The 22781-nt window shown below is 45.0% G+C and overlaps 1 long non-coding RNA gene across 3 annotated transcripts; it reads left to right on the forward strand.

Annotated features, from left to right (window-relative positions):
* Nucleotides 1-9644: 9644 nt before the first annotated feature.
* LOC116100977 lies at nt 9645-21425 on the forward strand. 3 transcript variants are annotated; one of them, XR_004122758.1, is made up of 5 exons: nt 9645-9782; nt 16419-16661; nt 18282-18443; nt 19282-19403; nt 20993-21425. It is a non-coding gene; the product is annotated as an uncharacterized LOC116100977 (long non-coding RNA). The 3 variants fall into 3 exon arrangements; XR_004122754.1 differs by lacking the exon at nt 9645-9782 and adding an exon at nt 10295-10380; XR_004122759.1 differs by lacking the exon at nt 9645-9782 and adding an exon at nt 10591-10641.
* The last annotated feature ends 1356 nt before the right edge of the window (nt 21426-22781 follow it).

Consider the following 22781-nt stretch of genomic DNA (forward strand, 5'->3'; position numbering starts at 1 on the left):
ACCATTTGGTGTCATTGCATGTCCTTGGGCTAGAGAGTTCCTTAATTAGGAAATGGAGAACTAACTATTACAATGTTGAATGTATAGAGACTGATTAGAAAATATACATAAATTGGCCCAGAGAATTGGCTTAGCAGTTAAGAATACTCATTCTTGGAGAGGACCTGGGTTTGGGTCCTATCATCCACATGGTGGCTTACAACTGTTTGTAAATTCAGTTCCAGGGGATATGATGCTGTTTTCTGGGCACCAGGAATTCAAGAAGTGCATAGACAAATAAAATAAAATGAGTACATCTAAAAGAGAGTTTAAGGAAAAACTATAAGTCATGGAGCATACATACATATATGTGTAAGTACAGATGAATGCATGAGTACGTATTACAGGCTTAATCATATCTACATGCTTATTTACTTACATGCATAGTATATAAATTCTGTATTATTATACATTACATAATATTCAGTGCTCATATACATAGCTTGTATCTTATGTACACATGTATATCTGTATATGATTATGAAAATATGCATAGAGGAACTCTTTTTCTAATTAATGCTAAATAAGCAAAACTTTTAAATTAAACAAACTAACATAACATACTTTAAATAATCTTCAAAGGGTTACTTTGTTGTCATAAGGTGAAACTGAGTTTAAAAATAGGACATGAAATTCAGTGAGGAGACAATAAGCCAGGGATGAGTCGGCAGACTAACTGTGTGACCTTTTTGGAGGCTCATTCCTGTGCTCTCTGGTTCCTGAACAGCTAGATGGAACTTTTCTGTGTTAGACATGCTTAAACAGGTGCTCCTGAAGAAGCTGCAGGCCTGCAAGATCACTTCTGGGTTTAAGAGAGAGAAGAGTAGACATGTCTCTTCCCAGAGCCAGTGGTCCACATTTTCCAATAAATTGAAAGAAAATGTGAGTGTAATTTCATCAACTGGGACATTTCAGAACTGGGAACTGTCCTTTTTATGCCAGGATAGAATGAAACATCTTTTGCTGTGCATATTGTTCCATCTTGATCCAGGAAGGATAACTTCATTTTTCAGCTGTTATACTTTGAGGAATCCCAGTGATTCAGCCAGATTCTGGAATATTCTTACTAAAAGACAAAAATATCATTAGAAAGCTTCATCATGCAGATTCAATACTGACCCTTCAGCATATATAAACTGTATTGAAAGAGATAACTCTTTCATTGTTGTTGTTGTTATTTTATTGAGAAAGGACCTCAGTATGTAGCCCAGGCTAGTCTCAGACTCAACTCATGATGCTCTTACCTTGACCTCTAGCAAGATACAATTCTTTAAAATTAGAAATTTTACCATTACACACTCTGTATGGTAACCTTTAAAAACCATAAATAGTTAAAGTAATATATAAGTGGAAGGTATTTTGAATGACAGAGAGACTCACACTTTGGGTAAAGAACAAGAAAGCAAACACATAGGAAGGAGAATTTGGAGAGTGATATCTTTCATGACATCAATGTATACTATCCACATAAATGTGCGTCTAGAGAGGAATATGTTGTGTGACCAGGATGACTGTCTTGCTAGCAACCAGCATGAGGGGTCAAAAAGACATTTTACAAGGAAGAAAGATGCACCAGGTGGCTTAGAAAAGCTTCCTTTTCCTGAAGAATTGTGTCTGGGGAATGGTCTCCGTGGGAACTGCTGTTCTAAAATTCAGCTCTCTTCAGGGAATCACTTCTCCCTCCATAAACACATGGTTCGTCCTTTGATGCAGCAGCCCCTTTGGTTGAATGAATAAAGTTTTTCATCCAGCACTCGTGGTCACATTAAAGACAGCACAGGACAGATCATTTGTTCATTTTCCTTGACAACCCAGACACTCAGCTGAAATGACCTTGCAAGTGTCAGTCACAAGAGCAGAAGAGAGATGTCAATGGAGCTGCTCTAGAGCAGAAGAGAGACGTCAATGGAACTGCTCCATTGTTGGAAATATGTGTCATTGCTCTGAGGAACTAAGACCAGATGGAGCCATGGGGGAAAGTTCTAGGCAGGGTTTTCAAATGTCTTCAGGTCAGACTTGGAGATCTGTTTTGGCCTGAATTGATAGCTGCAGTATCTAATGTGGGTATGCTGAGATACAGTTTAATCATGAATTACTTTATCATGTATCAATTACCTAATCTGATACAGTTGCATAATAATGCAGTTATTCTTAATTCACGGATAAGACAAGGGTTCAAGTCAGGAAGTGATTTAACCCAGGTTTCTAGCTTCCCAGAGGCCCATCTTGGGTTCCAGTTTAGGTGCTCTGACTTCAAGCTCCTCTTCTTACTGTTGGTCTCATTGATGTATTATTTATTTTCATGCTTGTGTGCATGAGGGGGGAAGTAGCCTGCCTTTACTTGTTTGTTTGTTTATTTTTTCAAGCATGTGTACATGCTTGTGTGCATGCAGAAGGGTGAAGCCTCTGTCTGCCTGTCTGTCTGCCTGCCTGCCTGCCTGCCTGCCTGCCTGCCTGCCTGCCTGCCTGCCTGCCTGCCTGCCTATCTATCTATCTATCTATCTATCTATCTATCTATCTATCTATCTATCTATCTATCTAATCTATCTAATCTATCTATCTACCTATCTGTCATCTTGCATGTGTACATGCTTGTGTGCATTCGGAAAAGTGCAGCTTCTGTCTGTCTGTCTGTCTGTCTGTCTGTCTCTCTCTTTTTTTTTTAAAGATTTATTTATTTATTTATTTATTTATTATATGTAAGTACACTGTAGCTGTCTTCAGACGCACCAGAAGAGGGCATCAGAACTCATTACGGGTGGTTGTAAGCCACCATGTGGTTGCTGGGATTTGAATCTCTCTCTCTCTTTCTCTATCCATTTACCTATCTATCATCATGCATGTGTGGATGCTTGCATGTGTGGATGCTTGCATGCATGAAGGAGGATACAGCTTTGATTGTTACCTTCCAGGGCATAGTCCACTTCCTTTGAGGCAGGGTCTCTCACTAGCCTGGAGCTCACCAATTAGGTAGGACTGGCCAGCCAGGAGCCCAGTTATCCTGTCTTTGCCTCTCCATCACTCCATATGTGCTACTACACACGCATTATTTTCCCATGGATTCTAGCTCAGGTCTTCATGCTCCTGAGCTAGAAACTCTACCACGTTTAAAAGAAGACCTAAAATCCTAGAGTCCTTGAGCTGAAAGTAACCTAAGGGACCTTCTAGGCTAGGAGTTGCTTAGCTACTGCAGAACCTTAACACAGTTCAATAAAACATTTGGGAATGCCAGCTTAAAGGATGTTAAATGGATTTCATGACCACAGAACATCCTAGACCCGTGGTTCTCAGCCTTCCCAATGCTGTAACCCTTTAGCACAGTTCCTCATGTTGTAGTGACACCCCCAACCATAAAATTATTTCATTGTTACTTCATAGCTATAATTTGCTAATTATGAGTCATATTGTAAATATCTGATATGCAGGGTATCTGCTATGTTATCCCCAAAGGGGTCGTGACCCGGAATTTGAGAACCACTGTCCTAGAGTTTTTGCTATGGATTTCTTTCAGGGATCATCAATCTGTGAGTTCCATGGCTAACAGAGAACCAAGCCAACACTCTATGTTTAGACAGAACTTTGAGGCAGCATGGTTTCCTCTGGTTCACAAGCTCAGTGTCATTTGGGATTCTTTAGGCAGAACCAATAGATATGTATCTATTATAAAAGGGAATTTACTGGGTTAGTTTACACCATAGAAGCCAAGTAACTCAACAATGGCTGTCTGCATGCTGAAGAGGCCAAGGCGGCAGTAGCTGATCAGGCCCCAAAACTGGAGGCCCCCCGGAATCCCAGTCCAGCACTGAAGGGCTAGGAGCTCACTGCAGAGTCAGTACCACCTGACTCTGAGCTCATGTTGATAGGCTAAAGAACTTTGGGGCCTGATAGTGCAGGCCTGTAATCCCAGCTATGCAGAAGGCTGAGACAGGAGGGTCACAAGTTCTCGTCCTGCCTGGGTGACTCAGTGAAATGCTGTTCTAAAATAGAAAGAAAATAAAAAAGGACCAGTGAGAGAGCTTAGGGATGGAATGTTCGCCTGGCATATGTGAGACCATAGGTTCAATCTCCGGTACTAGAAAACAAATGCTCAAGGGAGCTGGAGACTAACACCAGTGTTCAACTGTAGCAGCCACGCACACATCCACATCCAGGAAGGAAAGGGGCGCCCATGTGCACATATGCCACCTGCCTCCTTCCAACTTCCCTGTGTCCAGCTGTCCGTCCATCAGCTGGTGCCTCTCATGTTCAGAGGTTGTCTTGTCCTTCAGTCACTGTCCACACATCAATCTTCTCTGGAAACAACACCCACCTCATACAGAGAGGCTTGGTTCAAGAGTCCCAGACCTCTCCTAATCTTTTCACCAAGATGAACTGTCACAGAGCTCTTCCCCTCTAATGCTGCTTGCCACCTTAGTGCCCCTCACTTGGTACCACAGGAGCTAACATCATAGGATATTTACTGCATAGCCAAACTTGCTGGAGGAGGACCTCAGCCAGGGCTTCCAGGTTTCCTTACTCACGTCCTCTTGCATGCCTCACATTCCAGACTCCAAGGTGAGGGATTTTGAGAGTGAGCTTGGGACCCAGGGATCTCTGCATGCCCGTTTTTCTACCTGCACAGTGGGTCTTATGGAACATTAATTTAATAGACTATTGTTAGATTACACATAGGAAGCACCCAGCTTACTGATAGGGTTAAAAACCCTCATGCTATTATGATTACCATGCTAACTTAGTAGATAAGCATTACCAAACAGCTTTGACCACCACAGAATTGTCAGAATGGTCACTGTCACTAACAGCGGGGTGTGGAAATGGCTAATGGTCAAGAAGAAAGTGCCTTAAGGTTGGCAGCTCTGAGCTCTTGACTGGCAGAGGCATAAGGGCTGGGCTTTTGGACCCAGAGGCTCTTCAGCTGGAAATTAGATGCTTATTACTTCAGGGTTTTCAAAGCCAAGGATGTATAACTCTGGGTGCTCAGGTCAGAGGAGAATTGCTCTGGGATTTGAGTCTCCAAGGCCAGTATCCAGCAGCTAGCTTCTTGGTCCTCAGCTCCTGGTGGCTTTCTGAGGGGTTGGCAGCTTTTGCTATCTTGACTTTTTCACATTGTACTTGCCTTTGACTTTCAGAGTCGCATCTTCTACCTTCTCAGCTTGCTGTCATCTCCGGTTCCCAGGCGGTCTCTTGAGCTCCTTGCCTGCCTTTTCTCTGTTGTGGTTGAGCCAAAGCTGTTTTACCCACCATAAATATCACCAACAAGCAAATAAAAGATTGTTCAGGAGAGCACTTTTCTATTAATTGCCCTTTTGCTGCTGTAATAAGATACCATGATTCAGGCAATTGATAAAGGAAGAGTTAATTTAGTTCATGGTTGCAGAAGGTCTAGGGGGCCCGTCCTGATGGGGGGAAATGATAGCCGGCAGGTATGGCAGCTGGAGCAGGAAGCTGAATGCTCATAATCATGAAGCAGAGAGGGGAAAGAACCGGAGGCAGGTAAAGTTCTTCACTCTTAGAGCCTGCCCTGGGTGACATACCTCCTCCAGCAAGGCTGTATATTCCCAAACTTCCCCCAACAGCGCCACCAGCTGGGACCACGTGCTCTAAGCATCTGAGATCATGGGGCACAGTCCACAAAACACAAAACAGTGTAACACTGAAGGACAGGGGGAGGGAAGCCTCCCACACTGGCGCAAAGAGCCCGGGAAACAAGCTGCTTCTCTAGCCAGAAAAGCGGTGTGGCGAGTTTGTACATAGCTTCTGATTCTACGGCCAAGACTCAGCTTCCCAGGGAGCATGCCTTCCAGCACTTCTAACCACATCCTTGTTGGTGAACTGCTCATAACGCTTGTTCTGTCACTCAGGCAAGGGGGAGGGTCTGACAGCTGTCAATCAAATATTCAAGTGCCATGGCAGAACCAATCATTTAAAAGGGGGAACCATCAAAGGCCACCTGTAAAGACCTACTATGCAATCAATGTTGTTAACATTGCTTGATCTCCAGTTAAATATTCTTAGGGAGAATTGCGTCACTCTAATGTCTCAGCATCTAAACTTTGAGGTCACAAGTCCACACTTTTATGGGATGTAAAAAGCTATAAAAGCAGTGAGCATACTCTTATAGACATGGCTCTACATCCCTCCGTGGTGAAGTTCTGTGGTAGCTTTCTTGTGAGATACTCTTCTGGAACCAAACACGGGTTTAGTATCTCCCAAAGGCAGCCATGTTAGCCCTCTGCTCATGTGGATGCATCACAATTTTGTCTCATTTTGCTAGTTTTTTTTTTCTCCATCTTAGACTTCTTTCCTCATTGGATTGTGCTTTGCATATTCATGGGTTTTGTTTATTTTTTCTTGTGCATTTTTGTCTTTAGTTTGCAAGTAGTATTATTGTAAGCCACTTAAAATGTCTTTAGGGAGGCTGGAGAGATGGCTCAGCACTTAAGAACACTGATTGATCTTCCAAAGGAACTAGATTTGAATCCCAGAACCCATATGGTGCCTAAGGACTGACTGTAACTCTGGCTCCAGGAGATCCACCACCCTTTCCTTCTGTGGGAACTGCATATATGTAATGCACAGTCATACATGCAGACAAAACATCCACACACATGAAAACATTAAGAAGAAAAACTAGGGGTGATGGTGGCGCACGCCTTTAATCCCAGCACTAGGGAGGCAGAGGCAGGTGGATTTCTGAGTTCGAGGCCAGCCTGGTCTACAGAGTGAGTTCCAGGACAGCCAGGACTACACAGAGAAACCTTGTCTCGAAAAAAACAAAAAGAAAAAAAAATTAAAGTTTTTGGAGATTTCAGTGTGGAGTGTCCCCCTCTCATAAACACACACACACACACAGCACAAGTGACAAACTAAAGTGAGTAACATTTATTATCATTTATGTAGTATGTAAATAATCTTTAAGGCAGTTTATACCCTGCCCTAGTAGTTTATAATTACTCAAAGATTAAGGACCAAGAGGCATGTTGGGTAGTTTAGTAACACCTGTCACTTTTAAGCACTCACATGTGTCTGCAAGAGGGAAGGGCACCCATCCCCAGGTTCTCACACCCCAGATTTCCATCTTAAACAAGAGAACACTGAAGCCCAGAGAAAGTAATTTTTCTTTGAATTCAACCATCTGGTGTGTGATGGACTTAAGATGTGAGTCTGGAATGTCTAATTCTTCTGCTGGCCAGCTGTTTTGTGTATCATGCAACCTCGTCTACAAAACTGTATCTGGCAATGGCTGGGGAGGCCACTTTCTCCACAGCAGCTGCCGTGGTGACTTTAAAATATGTCCACACACCCTTTCGCTTTATTTTTCCCCGCTCAGAGAGAGAGAGAGAGAGAGAGAGAGAGAGAGAGAGAGAGAGAGAGAGAGCTGAATTCTGTAGTGGGTTATGATTTGAATTTAGCAACTCACTTCCAGCAAACAGATTATAGAGGAAAGGACAGAGTGACTTCCACGATCAGACAGAAGTACACGGAAACTTTCTTTCTGATGCTCTGGGGGTGTGGGGTCAGCTGCCACATTATGAGGACCTTCAGCCTCTCTAGCAGAGATACCTGTGATTGGGTTGAGGCCTTCTGCAGACAGCCACTGAAAGACTATCCGTAGTTGTCTGAGAGGAAGCATGGGCTCATCAGTCCTGGTCAAGCTTGCAGATGGACCTTATGAGATACCTAAGCCAGAACCATCAGCCTATCTGGCCTTCAGTGCACGATCTACAGGTACCATGGATGCTTATCATTTTATGCTGCTAAGTGTTGGGCATGACTTGTTTCATAGCAACAGGCACTACAGACCACGTGGCTGGAGGCCTTTGCCCTCCGCTTTGTGGAAGCTCTTGGTGGAGCGTTCCCATCTCTCTTTTCTGGGATGCTAGGGCTCTGCCTGTAGTTACTCCTGCTTCCTTGTTTCTATCCAGCTCAGTTTATGTTGTCCTTGGCTTTCAAACACAACCGGGCAGGGGAGCAGCGCTTTCTCTCTTCGTCTGGCACCCACATTAAGTCACCTGAGAGAGTGAGAGCGTGGGAGAGAAGTTTGATTAAAAAGCCTGGCCCAGGGCCTCAGGGATAACGCACTTGCTGAGCCAGTACCCACATGGAAGCTGGGCACGAACTTCTTGGGGGACAGAGATAGAAAATCCATGTGTGGATCTGGCTAGCTAAAGTAGTCTGATCAATCACTGAGCTCCAGATTCAGAGAGAGACTCTCCCTCCATGTATAAGGAACTGAGGGATCTGGAAAACTGCTTTGGGACTCCACATGTGTGAACACATAGATGCCATTAATCTACACACACACACATACACACACAGCCACATGTGTGAACACATAGATGCCATTAATCTACACACACACACACACACACACACAGTCACATGTGTGAACACATAGATGCCCTTACATCTATGCACACACACACACACACAGAGCCATATGTGAGAACATGTGTGCCCCACCACAAGATGTGTGCACCACCATATATCTAAATAAATAAATAAATAAACACACACACACACACACACACATAACCACATGTGAGAACACATAGATGCCCTTACATCTACACACACACACACACACACACACACACACAGCCACATGTGAGAACATGTGTGCCTCACCACAAGATGTGTGCATCACCATATATCTAAATAAGTAAATAAATAAGTATCCAGAGTGAGCAAAGGCCTGCCAAATCCTGCTGAGGTCCTTAGTATTTGAGACAGTTGACAGAGCCAGGACTTGTTAATACAATCATTTACTATATACACACCCCTTCTGTCCTTGTGTGAAACTGTGCAATAAGAAATTGAAGCACTTGAAATCTTACACCCAGCAGAGAGATTTCATAACTAATGGAGTCTTTTTTTTTTTTTTTTTAATGGTGTTTCTTCCAAAAATCATGGTTGTACCAGGCATGGTGGCATTTGTCATCTCAGCTTTCTGGGAAGGGTGAGGAGAAAGGCAAAGTCAAGCAAACAAAGGGAACTATAGTTGAAAAATATGGCCTTGGGGCCGGGCAGTGGTGGCGCACGCCTTTAATCCCAGCACTTGGAAGGCAGAGGCAGGTGGATTTCTGAGTTCAAGCCCAGGCTGGTCTACAGAGTGAGTTCCAGGACAGCCAGGGATACACAGAGAAACCCTGTCTCGAAAGACCAAGAAAAAAAGAAAGAAAGAAAGGAAGAAAGGAAGAAAGAAAGAAAGGAAGAAAAATATGGCCTCAATTCACAATGATTATAATCATTAGATACCAGGTACAAATCTAGGGCCTGGAGATTCTTCAGAGACCATAATAGACCAAATCTCTGCCTTCATCAAGTTTATTCAAGTGAGGGAGAGAGGCAATAAGCAAACAAGGAAGGAATACTTCAGGGTCTGGAAAGAAAGGGCAAATATGGAGCTGCATGGCAGAACCTATGTTAAAAGCCAGGTGTGGTCGCACTGAGGAGGCAGCGACTGGAAAGGAGGATCCCTGGGGCTCCAGGCCTGTGAGAGCTGAGTTCAGCATCTCTGGCTCTGTGCAGGAGGTCACCAGTTTATCTCAGGGGCTGGGAGTTGTTGCCCACTGCCTTCTGCCTAAAAAATGAATGACAGAGTACATTCCCATGTACACTAAATTTTTCCTACATGTGCTGTGCTTTTCCCCGTGCACCGCCTTGGATCGACTTGCAATGCGCATGAGCACTGCGTTTTCGTGGTTGTTCATGGAGGCGGATTTCATCAGCTGGTAAAAATGGTGAGCAGATTCCAGGCACAGGGTCAGGCGCTGTGTAGAAAGCACCTGCCTTCACTGCGTTCGCTTACATGCTACGAGGCAATGCTCGTCTTATAAAAGTAAATAATCACAGATACGTGATGTATGCTGACCATGATGTGGCTGCTCCTTCCAGGAAGATTGTGATGGAGGCGGTGGGGAGTGGCTCACAGGGTCCCTTCTCAACCTCATGGTAGGACAAGAGCCACATTGGCCCCTGAACATTGCCTCATCGAGACGGATGGTGACCAGCCACCAAACTTGCACCCCTTGAATCAGTCCCAGTCCCTAGGAAAGCAAGAGCTGTCCTGACAGAAAGGAAATGGGATAGATGAAAGATATCCCATCAGCCCTGTTTTTAATTCATTTGGACACAGGCTCTTCAATTAAGGTATTAATATTTAATTGTCCTGTCAGGTCAGATCCTTCCCAGTCCGACAGTTAAAAACGGCTTGGAACAGAGGAAGAGAGGAGGTGGTGGGGGTCTCAGGAAGTGGGAAACGTGAGGGGCTAGCTCAAGGAGGGTTACCCTCTTAGAGAGGAAGAGGAGGAGCAGACACTAGCATTGGAGTCCTAGGAGGTACACATCTCCGTCTTTTTTGTCTCTGTTCCTTTTATATTTGTGAAAACACACACTATTTTTTATTTATTTGCCACCCCCAAATCTATTAAGAAACTGTTAGAATTTATGAGGTTAGGTGTCTTCAGTGGAATATCTGGGGAAGAAGGCTGCTGGTACATTCAGCTTTGGACATTGTGATGTAAACTGTTCTCTATTATTGGCATACAAGAGGACCACACAGTTGTTACCAAAAAGGGGGGAGTAGCAATGATGTGTGAGGTATGTTTATGGGCTTATGTTAGCTTGTGTTCACAGCTACTCTATGTATAGCCAGCCCATCAGGCCCAATGAGACCTGATTTTACATGCACGTTTCTTTGGAAATAGGGCCCACCATCTTGGCTGCCCAGTGTCAGAGTAGCAAAGAAAAATGGCCTGGGAACTATTTTAGGTAAAAGTACTTTCAGAGACAGCTAATAAATGTTTCATTGTGACTCACTCTCATGCTATTAATAGGCAGGAAATGACAGGGGCAGAATTAAATTCTATTCATTTTAGCTTCTCCCTTTGTTCCTCTCTGAGTGTGTGTGTGTGTGAATTTCCATGTGTTTGTGGGTGGGTGCCCATGCATTTGTGTGTGAGTTTCCATGTGTGTGAGTGCTGATGCCTGTGCATGCGTGTGCAGCACACATACATATGGAAACACACACACACACATGCACACATATACATACACAGACACACATACATGGAGGAACAAAGGGAGAAGCTGGAAATGAATGGAATTTAGTTCTGCCCCTGTCATTTCCTGCCTATTAATAGCATGTGAGTCATAATGAAAGATTTATTAGCTGGTTGGACACCGTTAGCCTCTTCACAAACTTAGAAAACATGCATGTGAATATGTGTGTGTGTGCATGTGTGTGTGTGTGTGTGTGTGTGTGTGTGTGTGTGTGTACATGTGCATGTGTGCAGAGGCCAAAGGAAAACTTTGGGTGTCAGTCATCAGGTGCAATTCACCTTAAAACAACAACAACAAACCATATAGAGTCTCTCACTGGCCTGGAGCCCTGGGGATTCTCCTCAGTGTGACCACACCTGGCTTTATTGCTCCTTAAAAACAGAAACAAAACCAAAATACCAAAATCCAGAAACCAAGAGGTAAAGTTAGTCTTACTAGGCTCAGTGTGGGAAAGGGCTTTGCCCAGGGAGCAGTCGGGTTGGGATGGCCCAGCATTTAATAGGGGAAAGAGGTCAATGCTTGACAACCTTTACCAAGCTCTGGGTAGTGACCTCTGGGAGAACTGCCTCTTCCCATAGGACTGCAGGATGCTCCATTTGGTTTCTTGATAAATAAAACTGCACTCCACTTTGCTCTCCAACACAGAGGATTTGTAGCACATTTTCATGTGCAGGAAGTTTTCCAGGAAGGCATCTGTTGTAGAATCAGGGAAGGACTCCATTTTGTGTTCCTCAGAACTTAATTAAGATTAGTTCCCCTTTAGAAAACACATGCACATGCACCTGCACACACATACACACACACACATACACCCACATGTAAAGTGGTGCCATCCCTGGGCAGGTAGACCTGCGCTACATATACAAAAGCTAGTGGAGCGAGGCAGGGGAACAGGCCAGTAAGCAGCTTAGCTCTGTTCCTGCTCTAAGTTCCTGCTCTGACTTCCTTCCTTGGCTTTCCTCATTGGTAGCTTGTAACTTGTAAGCCAAATGAACTCATTCATTCCCATGTTCCTTTGGTCATTGTACTGTATCAGGGCAACAGAGAGTGAACAAGAACACAGTGGATAGTTATAAACATATGTATAGCAACACTTACAGAACTTGCTGGTACTTTTCAGATAGCTTGATCAAATTATGTCTCTTGCAAATAAAGGTATACTTCATATAATGAAAGTATAATGACTTTGTTATTCTGAGTCAGATAAATTGATAATAGAAAGGTGTGACAATTAGTTTTGTCAAATTGATATAACCTGGAATCACCTGATGAGAGCCTCAATACATTGTCTAGATTACATTGGCTTGTGGGTATGTCTGTGGAGATTTTCTATCTATGTGGAAGGATTTAGCCCACTGTGGATAGCACCATCCACTAACAAGGGTCCTGGAGTTATATAGGAGCAATCAAATCAACAAATGACTATGTATTGATCAAAATGAATCTCTCTCTGTTCTTGACTGTGGATGTGATGGAACTAGCTATCTGAAGTTCCTGCTCTGACTTATGAAGTTATGGACTGTAACCTCAGACTGTAAGCTAAAAGACTCCTCCAACCCCAGTTACATTTGACAGGCATTTAATCACCACAATAGAAATAAAATTAAAAGGGAAAGAAGTGAGAAAATCAAGATAGCCTTCTGACAGTTTTTATAAATCTTTAAAATAGTTTCTTGAGAACTCCATACTTTGGTAAAAGTCATCCTCTTTGCCCTTGGTAGCTCTGCATTTCTCTCATTTTCTGTCTCTTGTCTGGAAAACCCATGTTCAACATTGCTTCATTCCTTTCTCCTTCTTTGACACTACAATAATTGCCAAGAGTTGAGTAAGGAGCTGGAGAACACGATCCAGGGCTAAAAGAATAAAAAAAGATCCCAAAACACAGTCACCTAGACTTCAGATATTTGAGAAAGAAAGCCTGGACCCTGGAAATAGCTGACGAAGACCAAAACTGTTTGGTGGGATCCATGGCAGGCACTCCAATAGTCAGTGATGCTGTCACAAGCTCTACCAGCTTGGGGTTGGAGAGCTTGGAAACCAACGGAGGGTTCAGAGAAGGACAAAGGCTGGAGGCCCTGGGTGGGAGTCTTTGGGAGGTGAAGTTCCCATGCTGGGAGACCCATGAGGCCCTTGGAATAAGAGATAAAGAGACCAGTGGGGCTTACCCAGTGAAGCAACCAGCTTCATGGATGAAAAAAATCATCTCTCTCAGGTAGGGTATGGGAGCCCTGGCTGCTATGTTGATGGGCTGGGTCTCTCTGCTGCCAATGCTGGGGCTGTGCGATGCATTAGTTAAAAGGATGCAAAGCATAATCGTAAGATATTTTATTATAGAAAAAAGAAAAGAAGCCGGCCATGACCATGTGGAGAGAAAGAAAGAGGAAGGAGAGGAGAAGAGAAGGAGAGAAGAGGGCAAGAGAAGAAGAGAGCAGGAGAGCAAGAAAGAGGAGAGCAAGAGAGCAAGAGAGGAAGCAAGAGCAAGAGGGCAAGAGAGAGAGGCAAGCAAGAGAGGAAGAAAGGAAGGAAGAGAGAGAGGAGGGCAAGAGAGGAAGGAAGGAAGGAAGGAAGGAAGAGAGAGGTGAGCAAGAGAGGAAGGAAGGAAGGAAGGAAGAGAGAGAGGTGAGCAAGAGAGGAAGGAAGGAAGGAAGAGAGAGAGGCGAGCAAGAGAGGAAGGAAGGAAGGAAGAGAGGAGGATAAGAGAGGAAGGAAGGAAGGAAGGAAGAGAGAGAGGAGGGACAAACGGCCTCTTATATTTTGAGGTGGGGTCATCTGTCTGTGGGGTGGGGCATTCCTGACTGTGGTCAATGACTGGGGGTAGGGTTCAGCTAGAATGCTGGGAGCTTGGGGCATTGTCTACATGACAGAACACACATCTCCTGCGGGGGAGCTGGAGAGGTCGTGACTGAAACAGGAGCCAGGGACCCTGGAGTCATAGCCGAACTCCTTCTGTCCCTTGCAGTCAGAAATTATCTCCCACTGGGGCTCTGGAGTTCCAGACTTATACTCAATGGAGCCCAGGTTCCTCAACAGACCACTGCCCCACACTATGTCATCATAAATAGACCTTGTTCAGACTAGTTCTTCATTGTTCTTTTCCTTCCCTCCCTTCTCCTCTCCCCCTGCATTCTTCACTTCTCAAGAACTCTATCCTTCTGCCCTAGGGATTGGGATATGGGAAGGGGATTGAGGTGAGGCCTCTTGGATGATTGCCACCCAAGGAATTACAGGACAGGAAGGCAATGGCAGGTCAGTGTGGTCAGGCAGAACATATACGAGGCCTCAAAGAACCAGATCAGGGAGCTTAGCTGGGAGCCTCTGGGTCACCTTTGGGAGCAGGATGCCTGTACTGAGTGACTCTGGAAGAATGAGAGGGAGGAAGGCATTTGATGAGCTTTGAGTAGGCATGGGAGATGCCCCAGAATTTCATTTTAGAAAAGTGGTGACAGCTGAGTTACTGGGAGGACTCTTTGGTCTGTAGCAGTACCATAACAAGATACCACAGGGGAAGGGGCTTCTGCAGAGAATTGGGGTGTGTGTGTGTGTTTGTAGACAATCTCATTTTGTAGTCTATACTGGTTTGGAACTCTTATCTAGGCTGACACTGAATTCATAGCAGCCCTCATAATTCAGTTTCCCACTGGAGTACTAGGGTCACAAGTGTGAGCCACCACACTTAGCTTTCAATAGAGCAAATGTAAAACCTGTCTCTTTTAGCTATAAATTATCACTAATTATAAATAAAAGGATCTAAGATCATGAGTTTCCATGAGCTGAGCTGGTCTTGAAGATTCATTTTTTTTTCAGTTGATTAAGGGATAATTAAATAACACAAAATATACCTTTGAATGGTGTTTGATACACCCTGATGCTAGAGAATGGCTTCAGATCCCTTTACAATTTCCCCCATCCTAATCCTCTGCAACACTGATCTGATTTTGTCGTAATTTTCCACTATGTCATAGAAGGGGAATTGGAGACTGGCACCCTTCACTTAGCCAAATGCTGTGGGTGTTCTTTCTTATTGTATCTATGAGTAGCTACCCCCTTAGCATCTTCATTATATTATATGGATCTACCATAACTGTTAAGCCATTTTCCAGTTGATGGACATTTGAGTAGTGTTTATCTTTTGCAAATCATGAATAGTTGCCACGAATATTACAAGTCTTGAGTGGCTGGGATTCCTTCTCTTGAATAAGTAATTGAGTGTGGGACTTTTGGAAAACATGTCAAGTGGATGCCCCCAATTCTGGGGTTACAGATACTTGTGACCACACCCAGACTTTAATGTGGATGCTGGGGTTCAAACTCATGACCTCATGATTGCTCAGCAAATGATCTTACCCACTGAGCCATCTCCCCAGCCATAATTTTATTTTTTGAGACAGGATTTTAGGTCGCTGAGGTTGACTTCCTGGCTCTACCTCCTATGCTGGGATTACAGGTGTGGAGTAGCCCCATGCGGCAGTAGTACCATCTATTGAAAGGACAGCTATGCTGGGAGTGGTGGCATTCACTTGTGATCTTGGTATTCCAGAGGCTAAGGCAGGAGAATCAGGAGTGTGAGGCCAGCCTACCCATGTTATTAGTGAGTTTCCTGATATTCAGAAACAACGATTACTATGTCTCAAAACAAACAGAAAACAAAAGGTAACTCACTTCTCCAGAATGAATTACTGTGACACCTTTGTTTGGAAGCAATTGGTCATGAACAGGTGGGTCTGTTTCTGGACTCTTACTCCTAATTATGGTAATCTTGGAAACAAGCTTTGTTGTTTCAGTCAACTGGTCAGGTTTTAAATAGACTGAACATTTAGAACCCAGTGGCTGTCGGTCTCTTTGGATCTCAGAATTCAAAGCAAACACCATTTCCTTGTGATGGAAACTCCAGGCAGGCAAGCCATGCCAGGCTCCAGAGGCTCCCAATTTGTGTCTAATGTTCTCCCACAGGTGAGCACACATCTGTGACCAGGAAATCAAACGGAACCACTCACACCCAAGCCAAACAGGCTGAGACTTTCTCAAAAAGATATCCTAACTCATATCGAAAAACCACCACAGGCTCCAGGACCAGAGTTTTCTGGAAGGAGGTAGAGGCGGGATGGAAAGAAAGGCAAAATAAAGGCATAATCTGGAAGCATTGCCACCATTAGGGCAGGGTCCTGACCAGAGCTGAGGCCATGATTGCCACATGGCCAGCTCTCCTGGGGCTTCACTCAGAAAGCCAGCATTTCAGCTACAGAGCTGCTGCCTGTTCTTAGGCTGTGGATTGTTAGCAGGCTCGAAATAGACCATTCATTTTCTTCTTCTTTTAGCACAAAAGGGTCTCACAACTCCAAATACCACCAAGGACCTGAATGTTTCCAGTCAAAACATTCCGCAGACCACAGCCCTCTGGTAAGAGGAAGGGAGTGAAACAACCACCCAGCGGCCTGGAAGCCACGCAGTACACAGGAGACAGAGGCCTCTTGCCCTTAAATGCTGGGGCCTACCACCATTGATCCATAGATGCTATCTTCCCAGTCGGCCTCCCGCCTCCTCTCCTCCTCAAGAAATACGTGAGTTTGCTAGGTGTGGGAAACAATGATTGGCTACTAGTTGTCACGTGCTCGCAGAAGCTGTCTGTCACAGCCGGTTGAGCAGTAAGAATGGAGCACTGGAGAGGAGTCTGGCAGAGATGGTTCTGAGGGGAATGGGTGTCGTTCTTCAGTGTCCCCTAGTACAATAAGGCATCTGGTGAATACAAAAAAAGCACACGTGTTCCTTGTTTAGAAGGGATCATGTGCTGTTAGGAGCTACGGGAGACTTTGGGCAGATAGGGTCCAGTGGATGACAGTGGCTTTGTTATGGCAGGCAACAGAGTTCCCAAGAATGGCTTGGAGAGAACCCCGTACAATGCCTGAGATACTAGATGATGCTTACAGATCGCTACTGTTTCTCTTTCATTTAGCTCATGAGCCTAAAAGGTCGAGAAGAGAGCTATCAGCTCGGGAAAGCAGTGAGGGAGAAAAAAAGGGGAGGAGAGCCAGGAATTAGTAGGCAGCAGCTATTGTGAGAAGGGCTGCTGAGGGTCAAACTGACCAGCAGGAAGAAACTGGGTGGTTCCATACCCGTACCTCTGCCTCTACAAGCACAGGGTTGATGGTGGGATTCAGGATAAGAAGGACACACTTCAGATAGCCGTTTCTGTTGAAGGATGGGCAGAGTATCCCGGAAGAAAGGTAGATGAGGAGGTTCTTCGTGGTTCCGGCAAAGACTGGAGCCACAGTGATGCCAACGGCATGTCATCCTGAGGTGCAAACATGAAAGGTACTAGAGCTGAGTGGTGATAAGCCAGGCCTTGAGTAGAACCAGCCTGATTTGGTACTGTATTTCTACCATCTACTGCTGTGTGACCTCGGACAAATTAATCTCTTTGAGGCTTAGTTTTAACTATATAAAAAAAAACCAGTAGCCATTTCTCTTTTCTCTCTTTTTCTCTCTCTCTCTCTTTCTTTTCTTTCTTTTTCTCTTCTTCCTTTTTGTGGCAACACTTAAGTATTTTATTAATTAATTTTATTATTATTATTACTTTTTTTTCTTATTCACTTTGCATCCCACCCACTGTCCCCCTCACAGTCACTACAAGTTATTAGGTAAATTATATGAGCTCACAAGGATTGGTCAGAGGATGGATCTGCTGCCCACGTGATGTGGACTCTGCCAGTGTTCAAGCTACTGCTTTGGAAATCAGGAAAGTCCGGAGACCATGTTAACAAACGAGGATGCTTCAGCCTTCTTTTCAATCCTTGCTTGCATATTTACAATTTGGAGGCTCCTCAAAGCTCTTCCCTTCCAGTTGTGTTTTGGGAGTGGGGAGAGATATTTGCGGTGAACTCTGTCGCCCTCAGCAGTGTCCTCTGAAGGGTCTGTGACATCAGTCAGGAATGCCAGCCCCATCATTTCAAGGATAGGCTTTGGGAAAACTTGATGTCATCTTTCTCCTATCATTTCTTGGGACAAAGCTGGTGAGAAGAGGGTGGGAGAAGAGGAACTAAAGTCAGAGGAGGCCTTGTTAGTGACTTCAGTTTCACTCTTAGCTCGATGGAGCTTGGGAAAAGGGTTCCCTTTCATGTGCCCCACTCCTCACACACTACCCAAACCGTGCCTTTAAATCTAAAACTCCATTTGTATTCCAGTCTGAGCATAGGGTACTGGCATCCCTGAGGGCACGAGCCTGAGTTTGTGATGGATAAGTATCCCTTGGAGACTTCAAACTGACACAAGCCTTTGTGGGATCAGCCAGCATCCACCGCCCCGAGTCCCCAGTTTCCAGCTGCCCCTCATGCCAGGGGAGAAAGGTGAGTCTTTACAACTGAGGTTATTGGAGACTCTTTATGCTGTGGCAGGCATGGCCCTCAGTCCTCAATTGGACAGGACACTGCAGAACCCGGCGTCAGAGTCATGGCCCAGTGCTGAGCATACCAATGGTCTGAGCTCTGCTAACAATTGGAGCAAGTGCTTGACATTCTAGCCACGAGCCTCACTGCTGCCCTGTTTTGGGTCATACATCAGCAGGCAATTCCCATACTTACCAAGACGGTCTTCCTTTGCCACAGGATTAGTAACATCAGTTCCTTTTCCCAAAGGCACTGGGTGCTCACAGTCAGCTGAGGAGACTCTGCAGGGAGTCTGAGTTTTCTTTTTCTTTTCCTCTCAGTCCCCTGAAACCCATCGTCCTCCACACGGAGGATTTTCCAGGCATGGGGAATTTGCTTTCCATGGTTTGCGGACAGCAGAATGTAAAGAGTCTTGCTCTCTGGGTTGAGTTCTAGCCTCCCATAGTTAGGCTGGTCATAGCAGGGTTAGCTGGGTCGATGCAGGGATGGAGCTATATGGCATGAAGTCAGCTTTCTGTCATTGGATAGTCACAAAAGCCTCCTCTTTTGCTATGGCATGAACAAAAGCATGCCTAGAAACCAGATAACTGGAAGGTCTAGCCTTATACCAAGAGCTTAGTCACTTGGGTATTGCTCATCATTAGGACAAGCTCCCTGTTTGCTTCTGTAATCAGAGATTGCTGGTGATCTCTATCCAAGACCTATTCATCTCTGCTCTGTCTATAAGAGATTGCTCCTGGGTAGAGTTGTTTGGCCTGGAGCATGCTGAGCAGCCTGTTTTACACCCTTCTCTCCCTAGGCTCCCTAAGAATGGGTCCTTCTGCTGAGCTGTTTGCTCCTGCCTAGTCCAATGGGTACACACATGGATCCCCTTCAATCCCTCATCTCACAGCTGTCCAGGAAGATACATGAAAATCCCAGGTACAGCTCTACCCCGCACATTGGCTGCACATTGGAAAGGTCCATTGCAGACTGACTTAACCTGAAGGTCTGGACATTGGTATTAAGGAGAGGTCCCCCGTTAGCCTAGCAAACAGGCATGGTGGAGATCCATCTGTTCTGAGTAGGCTCTGCCAAAATGACATCATATTTGCTTAATTAATACATTTATTTAATGTGTTTGAGGCGATAAATTCTCATCCCCTACCTACTGGTAGCACTTGTCTAAACCATGAAAACCTGGGGTCACACATGTTTGGCATTTCTCCTCTGGTGTTTGGAAGCACTCACTTAAGTCGTTTGGAATTCCTGCCTCCTTAGACTGGCTGTTCTCTCTGTTCCCCACATGCTAAGGCTCAGGTTGAGTGTCATCTCACCTACACACTCAGTGGGTGGAGAAGCAGGTGGATGAGATGTTTTAGGCCCAACTGCCCATCATATCCCAAAGACTGATATCAAAGTCTCATCCAAGGCAAAAATCCTGACCAGAATTTGATCTCAAACATTGCTCAAGGTCCAGTTCTTTTCCCAGGTCACTGCAGTTATGGGATTTTGGGGTGGGGGTTGGGGGTGGGGCATCATCTGCCATCTATATTGAGAAACTAGAGGGAAAGGTTATAAACATGATGTGAAGCAGAGATTTGGAAAGTTACCTGACCTGAGTGCTGTCTGCTTCCCAGCTGCGTGTGTGTGTGTGTGTGTGTGTGTGTGTGTGTGTGTGTAGACTGTTCATCCTGTACACATAACTCTTAGGGAAACCAGGAAGAAACTTACACTGACTTCTGGTTGGTGGGGAGGGATCAGCCTTTGTGAGTCTAAGTGGGTCTGTGCTGGCTGGAAGAAACAGGTTTGTTTGTGAAAGATCCAGCTGGGACTCGGGACCACTCTGGGCTCAAGCTTTGGTCCTGTTTGACAACTCACAACTCAGCAGAATTTGAATTTCCAACTTGACTGTTTGGAGGAAACTGCTGAGGTTGAGGAAGGTGCTGGCGGTTACGGCTTCCTTTCTGCTCTAGAGCTGACCCTTTCTTACCACCACCCCTTCAGGAAAGCATGAAGATACACTGTTTCTATGAGCAAAGGCTGCTGGGCCAACACATCAGCCAGTGCCTGTCAGAGGTGGGTGGACACCAGGTGCCGTGGAGACTTCAAAGCCAGGCAGGCAGTCGCAGGGTTGAGCTGGGCATGGAATGCACAAGCACACCCACCATTCATGTTGCTCCTTTGGCATGGTTCAACTTTAGAGTGGCAAAGTCTGTAAGTCCTCAAACCCCAGACACTACTTGGGTGAGTCCAGAGGTTAGCATACAGTGAACACACAACGTGTGTCAGCTGGCAGAATGACTAGAACAAATAAATAAGTCTTTGGGAAACAGATGGCTTTTTGTTAGGCGGTTTCTAAGGACTGCCTCCAGCCAAACTTATAAGAACACTATTGTTTTTTATTAAGCACACAGACAAAAAAAAGGTTAAGTAATTTTTCCAAGGTTTCACAGATAGTGTGTTCAAGCGTGTGTCTTGGGGGAGTACACAAGAGATAAAGCTCAAGGCATTATTTTGTATATTCTCAGGTGTGCATTTTTATCAGGTCTGTGGATTTGTGATGTTCTAAAGTGGATGAGCAAGTCTGGAAGTGGCCAGAAGGTTGGAGGCTCCCAACTGGGTATCTGATCAAGTATGTGTCCTGTGGAACAGAAAGGAAGAAGACAACCTCACGAAAGTGGAGTTAAGAAGAGAGAAAAGGAAGACAGACTATCAACAAAGTCTCACACAGACATTTCTACCCACTTCAACCCAGACCCAGGTAGTAAAAAAGAACAGAGCCAGGACAACTGTTAAAAATTATTTAATAGAAAGTCCAATGTCAAAATGTAACAATAAACAAAAATACACATGTATAAATATGTATATATAATTAGACTCGTATACTTTCTCAGACCCTTTTTGAAATGGAACAGAATCATTAGAACATTTTGATAGTCAATTCAAAAATAGTATTCAAGCCACAGTCCACTGGTGCCATGGGATTGGTATGGCCTAACCATTCTGAGGGTTCAAAGAATTCCATTCAGGAGAGTGTTGGGATATTGACAACATCCTTTTTGGGAGACCCAGGGAGGGAAGGTGAACAATGCCTGGCTTTGTACAGTGTGCCTGCTCTTAGCACCAGTAGCCACTACTGTCTAGGAACAGCTCCCCTGTCAGGGTTCTCAGTTACTTAGATTTATGCTGTGTGAGCTTGTTTGCCTCAGACTTCTCAGACTCAAAGCCCTTGGGGACTGCTTTGTGACTTTTTCCTTCCTCAGGCTGAATGCCAAACAGTGGTCTGGGATGCCATTGTGATATTCTGATCTGCACCACAGTAGTGATTGTTCAAGAGGGTATCCAACAAACCAAGAGTTACCCCTGGTCACACGTAGTCCAGAGAGGAAATAATACCTTTATACTGACTTATGTATCATTGTTTTAAAGTTGTGCCCTTTTCTTCTATGTCTATTACTATAGAAGTAAATGGATGTATGCTATAATAGATTATTGTACAGGAGGCTGCGCCTCACAAAGGTTTTGGGGTAGCCACATGGGATGCAAACAGGCCCTGACTACTTCACGGGTCCACGTGCAGGCAGCATACACTCTCCATGTTCCCAGGCCCACCCCAAGCTGATTTTTCAGGTGCTCAGAAGGGCAAAACCAGGTTGAGGTTGATTGTTTCCCTAGTCGCTTTCCCTTGAACAAAGGCAATCTTCCTAAAAAACCCCGCCTGTACATGTGGGAGGAGCCATGATGTAGCCTTTGATACCTGGCATGGAGGCAGCTTGACTGTGTCTTGACAGTGAGATGATGAGTGGGAACTGAGCCAGGCTGGGGAGAGGCAGGAAATGATGAGAGAGAGCCCTGATTTTCAAGTGGGCTAGGGAGGGGCCACATATTCCACTGGCTTCCAGCATCAGCATCAGCATCAATACAGACCAGAGTTAGGCATGTGGGCTACGATAGAGGGAACCACAGGACACAGAACAAGAAATCTTTCGGTGAGGATCGAAAGGTCTAGCTGAGAAATGGATGTTAGGTGTGTCTGGCTGCACACAGGAGGGCAGAGGCAAGCAGCTTGAAGCTGAAAGCACCAAGTGCGGTGAGGGAGGGTTGCCTGGAATCCCCCAAGCAGAGGGGCACGACCATGTGGCGCATGGTCATGTGGCTGGAAAAGCCGCCCTCAACCTCCAGCTTCTCAGGGGAACTTCACCCCATGTGAGTCTCTGCTTAGCTTTCTGGTCAAGCTGACTTTTATTACTAGTATTCTGATGGATCTAATTCTGCTTCTTCTACCTAGAACTTTTCTTCTTCTTCTTTTTTTTTTTT

The sequence above is a fragment of the Mastomys coucha genome, unplaced genomic scaffold (assembly GCF_008632895.1).
Source record: "Mastomys coucha isolate ucsf_1 unplaced genomic scaffold, UCSF_Mcou_1 pScaffold1, whole genome shotgun sequence".
Lineage (NCBI taxonomy): Eukaryota > Metazoa > Chordata > Mammalia > Rodentia > Muridae > Mastomys > Mastomys coucha.